Below are 8,126 nucleotides of genomic sequence, written 5' to 3'. Positions count from 1 at the left end.
AAAGGTGTTACGTAAATACAATATTTTTGAAGTCAATGATAATATTTTACACTTTTATGCAATGCTTAATAGACAAAAGCTTCATAATTCTGCCAACAATATTCAAAATATGTTTCTGTAAAGTGTTTTATTTTGCTCATTAATTAATTAAAGGTGTTACTGACATTATTAAACAGTCAGTAATTATTATAGTGCTTTAAGGCGTGCTTTGGACTAACTGCATTCTTTTGTAATTATACCTTTACTTAGCTTATCTTTTATGTACTATAACGCCTGTTCATGATTATTAAAATTTGCTGCAGGCAAAAAAGTAATGCACGTATCCTCACTGATTCTTCACTTTATTATTGAACTGTAAACGTTTTCAGAAACAAGCTGACAAAAACATATGAAGCAGTGCATCAAAGGTAGTTCATACAGAAATAAATGGATCCTTATCGTCTTTGTTATACACACTAGTGGGTGTTCTACTAACTTAAAACGAATGCTATACCTACATCTGCGACAAGAGGTGTCAATATTTTGAAATGAAAGTCTCATTTGTAATATATATATTGCGAATATTTTAAGGACTTGAAAATTAATCGCTAGATTTTATTTAAGATGGTCCTATCTTTCAAATAAGAGATTCCGCCACCACATGATTAGTGAAATGTTGGTCCCAAAATTGCTAAACCCTGTCGGTGACAATACTTGCAACACAGCTATCAGCACAGCTGTATTTCTTTTTTAAGTTTAACTTATTGTATCACACACGACTCAGTAAATTTCCGTCTGATATTGCATCGCTGTTTAGTGTTATTAACACAAAATGATCATTAAATATTAAACCCAAATTTCATTTAAATATATCAATATTTGACAGAAATGACAGGAAGTGACGACGTCTTGAGTCCGAAAAGGTGCTAAGCATGCTGATCAATTACCTACAATGATATCGGAAACGCTAAATGCGCTTATTTTATCAAAATGTTTCTTTTCGTTTTCTTTTTGATATATACAAACATACAAATATTACTTCATTTAAAAAAAAATGTTATTCCACAGATTCCAAATGCGGATTATGTAACTGAGAATTATAAAACAGCTACAAGTGTATACACCAACTTCATGAACATGAACACAATTGCTGGTTTTAAAATACTTTTATTGGGTATCGATTAACATATATGTGAGTGCCCAAAGATGACACGTCCCCATCAAAAATCACGTTTCAACCTACTGAACGCTAGGTTTTATCGACTATGCCTTAACATACATAAATGTTATAACATGCATCTTATCGATTTATTTTTGTCTGAGTTTTTTCTTTTGTTTATATTTTGTGAACTTTTTGTTTATATTATGTGAACTTCCGAGAAATTTACCCTTAACTATAATCTTTTGATGTTTTGGTAATAAAACTACATACGTCACACCTCATCAACTCGTGTAAATGGTTATCTAACAATGCAAGTACTATTAAGGAAGTTCTGCACGTTTGGATCGAATTGTTTTCTACAACGTAGAACTTGATTAAACCCTGATTGTTCAAAGCTACACAGTATACTTAGAAAATTCAGCAAATAAAAAAGATAAAGGGTCGTGTGCTTGATGTTTTTTTTTTTGATAGACTGATTTGAAAAAAAAGTGGACCTCGCGCTATTGTTCATAATGAAAGTGTATGGGAAATTCACAACTTTCATTACATTTTCGCGAATGGAAATTTTTCTACAAATAAGTCTTAAATGAAACTTCTTACAGTGACTGTCGTAAATAATCATATAATAATAAAATGCATAGTCCGTGTGCTTGTTTTTGAGATATTTAATCATGATTAAATTGTACTGCACATTTCAAGCTAATTTCAAGATATTTTGTTTTAATTATTTAACGTGTAAGGCGTTTTAATATCATATTTTAATAACAGTGTCATTGTGAAATATTTACTTACGGGTTGCCACTTTATAAAATGATTTCCAGATATATAACGTTACGCCATTACTTCCGGTTTATCAAACGTGCAGAAGAACCTTAGGCTGATATGTAAGTGATAACTAGTCTTCTAGATATGTTGTTTCTATTCTGCAGCTATTGATGTATGGATGGCGGTTTGTTTGGGTTTTGTATTTCTTGGCCTCGTTGAATTTGCTTATGTCAATGTTCTGGCACGCGTGGAGAAACGGCGTAAGACAACAACAATTGGCAGCATTGCAGTTGGTACAATGATGGCAAGTGCAGCCAGGAGAAAATTGAATTCTGCTTCAATGAAAGATCCCGAAACCGCTGACGATACGGAAAATGCTGAAAAAACGAAAGAAAAGGTATATTATATTAGTTACACTTTGGACTAGAAGTGTTTTAAATGAGTACGATGGTTATCCCAGAAAATCGAAAACTTTATTGTTTATGCAATATTGAAAACATACAACATTTGATGAACGCCAGACAGCATTTATAAGGTGATATGAATTATGATATGGGAGATGTTAAGAAAAAAAAATAAACACGTGTTAGTGATAATCGGCGGACACCGCCAACGTTATTAACGTAAGTTTCCGCAAATGTTACAACACCGTTTTTACTCTTTTCAGAGTTATTTCCGCTGTGGGCAATACACTTCTTCTAGTGTCGTTTTACCAATTTCTGAGAGTATTCAATGATGAATCTCAGAAAAGAGTCTTTCGAAACTTTCAACTGGAAGTGTTTCAAATGAATACGAGTAGTTCGTGACATATCAATGAAACATTTAAATGCACAATATTGATTTGTTTTATTGGTTGCCAACATATATAATATTGTTTCTGACATTAGTTTTCTTCATATATCCGTTCACAATTTTCCATTATTTGACAAAACCTGTAAATGAGAATGTCAAAACACTTATTTTGTAAACTGTCACAGTTAACATGATCGAATGTTGTTGCTCTAAACTGAACCTTAGTGTATTTTGATTTCCTATGATCAAGTACGTTATTGATAAAAGAAAGGACGTCACTCTAAGCCGTAGAACACATATCCTCTAGTAGTAACGTCATACGATTTTGAGCAACGTGACGTCATACAAAATTTACAACCAAAAGATATGCAAAATGACTAACAATGCGTAATGTTTAGATTTTATTTCTTTTAAAACTATTATAAGTAGCCTTTCAGTTTTTAGTTTTAACAATAGAATAATTGTAGCCTTTTATATTTCTGTGGTGATTGTTTTGATCTGGAAACAATGTTATCAACCCCTGACTAGGCGCTCGGTCTATATTACTTTTTTATCAGTGTCGATAAATCTTCATATCGCAATAATTGTATTATATCTTCGTACAACAAAAATTTGTTGATTCTATATTTTCAGCCTAAATTCCTCCGAAACCTGAAGAACTTTAATATTCGAAATATTCTAAATGCGGATAGAGAGAAGGCTCGGAACGTGGACAGAGTATCTCGAGTATTTTTTCCTGTTACATTTCTCATATTTAATCTGGTATACTGGTTCACATACATTTTTTGGGAGCCAAAAAGTGATTAGCTAAAACTAGCATCATTTAAAAAGAGGACGTGGAAATAAAACGTATAAATACATCAGTCTTTCAAGACTAGAGAGAGATCTGAAATGATTCATATGGAGATAATATAAGCTTTGTAAAGTAATGAAAGTACATGGTATTGCACTGTCTATTGTCCTCTTACAAGACTTGAATCTTTATCGACAAACCGTGTAGACAACTCAAGTAGAAGCACACAAAGTGCCAGTATTGGGAGCAAGATATATTGTGCTAAATGTACATAGTATTACATTTTACATTTAATAAGTACCCTCTGTACAGATAGATATATTGCATGGTACCTGTGTTTGTCATATATTTTATAGAAGTGTATACCTGAATGTATACATATATAACAGTATGTTTAGTGTTCTTTTAATATGAAAATGTTAACTCAATTTCTATATGTACACACTAACTTCGAATACTAGCAAATTACATTTCAATGAAATATATTTTTTTTCATAGTTCATTAGTATTTCTTTAATATAGGCTTTGTGTAGTAATGAAAATACACGATGAAGCACTGTCCAATGTCTGTGTAAGCCTTGAAATGTATCTATAATCATGTTGTCATCTCAGATAGATACAAATAAAGTGCCAGTGGAGATATTGTTGAAATGTAATTTATGAAATACCCTCTATATAGATAAATTTAATGTCTTGTTCCGGTGTTTGTCATATATTCATAGAAGTATATACCTATATAAATGTATATAATAGTATGTATGTTTGTTTGTAACTTACACTTGAAAGGCAAAACAGAATAATTTCGGATACTAGATTATAATATTACATTGAAATATACTTTGTCATAGTTTAATATTTTCTAGGTATTTTACGAGGTAGAACGATACTTCTGCTTTACCTTTTATATATGTCAGTATTTCAAAAATATAAACATCATTGGCTTGCTTGCGTTATAAATGGATCATGAAAAGTTTTGGGTTTAGCGCCATTTTTAACAGTATTTCAGTCATGTAACGGCGTGCAATTAACCTAACCAGTGTTCCTGGATTGGATTCTGTATCAGTACAAACCTGTTCTCCGCAAGTAACTGTCAACTTCACCACATGAATCCGAGATAGATGACTAATGATTTTAGACAAAATGTCGTTTATCAAATAGTCATAGAGAACATACGCCCCGCCCGAGGATCAAACTCATGATCACGCAACTAACGCTCTTACCTACAGAGCGAAGCGGACGGGTGTATTAAGTAATACTTCTTTCTTATTTGTTAAAGATATTTTCGACTTCAATACCTATTAAAGTCATTAATTGATAAACATTGTTACATAAATGCATTATTTTAGAAGTCAAGAATAATGTTTCTAGCTATTTTATGCAATGTTTAATAGAAAAATGTTATATAGTTCTGCCAACAATATTTGAAATCTCTTTCTGGAGAGTATATATATTTGCTCAGTAGTTAATAAATGGTGTTATCTACAGTATTTAAGCAGTCCACGAAAGTGCTTCAAGAATTACCACAGAATAACTATATTCATTTGTATTCCCATGATAGAAATTACATGTGATTTCATGAAAACATGAGACATACACATATCTGGTTACAAATTGTCAGTGACATATATAAATAGGCCCAAGACAATTTGTTTAAATTCCAAAAAGGGCTATAAATCTTGCAAAAAGCAGGACAGATTTATGTTTCTTGCTGTACATGGTCAGCTTATGATGGTGAACAAGTTTTGCAAGTTTTGAAGCAATAACTGTGATAGTTTATACGACAAGCTGACTTAAACATATTACTCAAACAAGAAAACTGAAAGGGGCAATAATTCTTGGAAAAAAGCAGGATGGAGTTATGTTTCTTGATGTGCACTTATGATGGTGAACAAGTGTTGCAAGTTTCAAAGCAATAGCTTTCAAATTGATAGTCTAAGAGAAAAAAATACCTAAACATAAAATTTAACCAAAAAATCTGATATTTTCTAAGTCCAAAAGAGGCCATAAATCTTGCAAAAAGTAGGATGGAGTTATTTTTCTGGCTGTACAGGGTTAGCTTATGTCGGTTAACAAGTGTTGCAAGTTTTAAAGCAATAGCTTTGATAGTTTAGGAGAACAGCTGACCTAAACATAAAAGTTAACCGAGAAAACTGATTTTCTAACTTAAAGTCAAAAAAGGGCAATAATTCTTGCAGAAAGCAGGATAGAGTTATGTTTCTTGATATACAGAGTTAGCTTATGATGGCGAACCAGTGTTGCAAGTTTCAAAGCAACAGCATTGATAGTTTAGGAGAAAAGTTGTCCTAAACATAAAACTTAACCAAGAAATCGGATATTTTTTAAGTCCAAAAGGGGCTATAAATCTTGCAAAAAGCAAGACAGATTTCTGTTTATTGCTGTACATGGTCAGCTTATGATGGTGAACAAGTGTTTCAAGTTTTGAAGCAATAACTTTGATAGTTTATACGAAAAGCTGACTTAAACATATTACTCAAAAAAGAAAAATGAAAGGGGCAATAATTCTTGAAAAAAAAGCAGGATGGAGTTATGTTTCTTGATGTACAGGGTGAACTTATGATGGTGAACAAGTGTTGCAAGTTTCAAAGCAATAGCTTTGATAGTTTAAGAGAAAAAGGAGACCTAAACATAAAATTTAACCAAGAAATCTGATATTTTCTAAGTTTAAAAGGAGCCATAAATCTGGCAAAAAGCAGGATGGAGTTATGTTTCTGGCTGTACAGTGTAAGCTTATGATGGTTAACAAGTGTTGCAAGTTTTAAAGCAATAGCTTTGATAGTTTAGGATAACAGCTGACCTAAACATAAAAGTTAACCAAGAAAACTGATGTTCTAAGTCAAAAAAGGGCAATCATTTTTGAAAAAAGCAGGATGGAGTTATGTTTCTTGATTTTCACATATGGTATATGAATACTGACCAAACTATTGGTAAACTATAATAAAGTACAAAATAAAACTGCCAATATCATTTTTTGCTAGGGTGCCTCATGTAAACGGATTTGATAAGACAAAATACTAACTCAAACATATAAAAATCATGGTCGTGTGGGACCGTTTTAAATTTTGCTCACTTCATTAAAAATATTCTTGGGCAAAGTAAAACCAACCTACATTTCTTCCACAATATGTAATCTAGAGTAAAGGCAAAATAGAGAACTTTTACCACACGTAACTCATTATTTTAATGATGTCTAATTCCTAACTCTGCTCTCTTCTTTTTCTCTTTGAACAGCAAGAAATTGCTTATCAAATGAATTATTTCAACTTTTGTACAATAAATCAATAAGAAGTCTTGAAAATAGTAAAAACTTACAACAGGAAAATAAGGGTGGGGGGATTGGTCCCAGTGGGTCTTGAACCTATGCCCCCGGGAAAAATTCAGTCAAAGTAGGTGTATTGTAGGAATTGAATACTATTCAAAAAGCAAGTACACTATTGCTGGTCTAATCCCTTAAAAGAAGAAGGAAAACATGAAAATGTAACAATATTAAGCTTATCTTTGTTTCACTTATATCCATACTAGTTTATGCTGTTGATAGCTGTGTTAGTACATGACAAGCTTTCTATATAAGTTTTAAATGTTTACGTCACGGGGCTCGTGTTTCCATGGTTACGCATTTTCTCTAAATATTCAAGCAACTATATACGATAAAGGGTTTTCGACGGCTTCAGTAAAATATGTAACAAGTTTGATACGTATGTATCAATTTCAAATCGACCTGTGCTGTTTGAGGAAAAGGCATAATACATAAGTACCATTTTGTTTGGATATTTTTTTAATTCCTTCACTTTCTTTTTATCGAATATTTTTAAAGTTTAAATACAATGTTCTACCACAATATTTGTTTCCCGAAATATATAACATATTTCATGTGTTTCTAATAATAGTCTCCTAAATTTACTACGGCACACCCTCTTAGAACACTTTACAATATTCCAATACCTCTGTGAAGCTTACAGCTGTAAAAGTCCTGCACTTTTGTTAAAAATTAGTCATGACTTAGATTTTATAAAACAATATTGATTGTGCATTAACTGTTGTAGAATTCACTTTACACCTTAAGACAGTACGAATTATTCAAATTAGATACAATAGAAAAACAACGCAACTGTAAATATGAAAAGGTTATAGATATTGAAAAAGGCCGCATTATCTCAGGGGTCGAAAACAGAGATACGAAAAGTTTTAAGATGAATTATCATTCTCTAAAAAGGGTAGCAATTACAACAAAAAGGGACTTTAATAAATAATATATTAGTTAAAGAAAAATATGGAATATGTTTACAGTATAGCAGTTGCAGAATTCAAGAGTTACAAAGAAGAAACTATGCATCAAATGTTGTTTATCAAAATCTCATTGTCGTGAAAACATATAACAATCTTGTAATTATACCTTTAAAATTATAAGCTTAAAATATACTGTAAATGGTTAATGCCTGTGCTTAATCATGACCTTTCACAACTTTATTAGATATTTAAGGTATTAGGCCCATAATAGAGTACCTCCTTTTTGAAGAGTATTCAATTCTTACCATAAACCTACTTTGACTACAATTTTCAGGGGTGCGTAGGTTCAAGCCACACTGGGACCAATTTTTTCCCCCTTATTTTCCTTTT

The sequence above is a fragment of the Mercenaria mercenaria genome, chromosome 5 (assembly GCF_021730395.1).
Source record: "Mercenaria mercenaria strain notata chromosome 5, MADL_Memer_1, whole genome shotgun sequence".
Taxonomy (NCBI): domain Eukaryota; kingdom Metazoa; phylum Mollusca; class Bivalvia; order Venerida; family Veneridae; genus Mercenaria; species Mercenaria mercenaria.
This window is presented reverse-complemented; position numbering follows the sequence as displayed.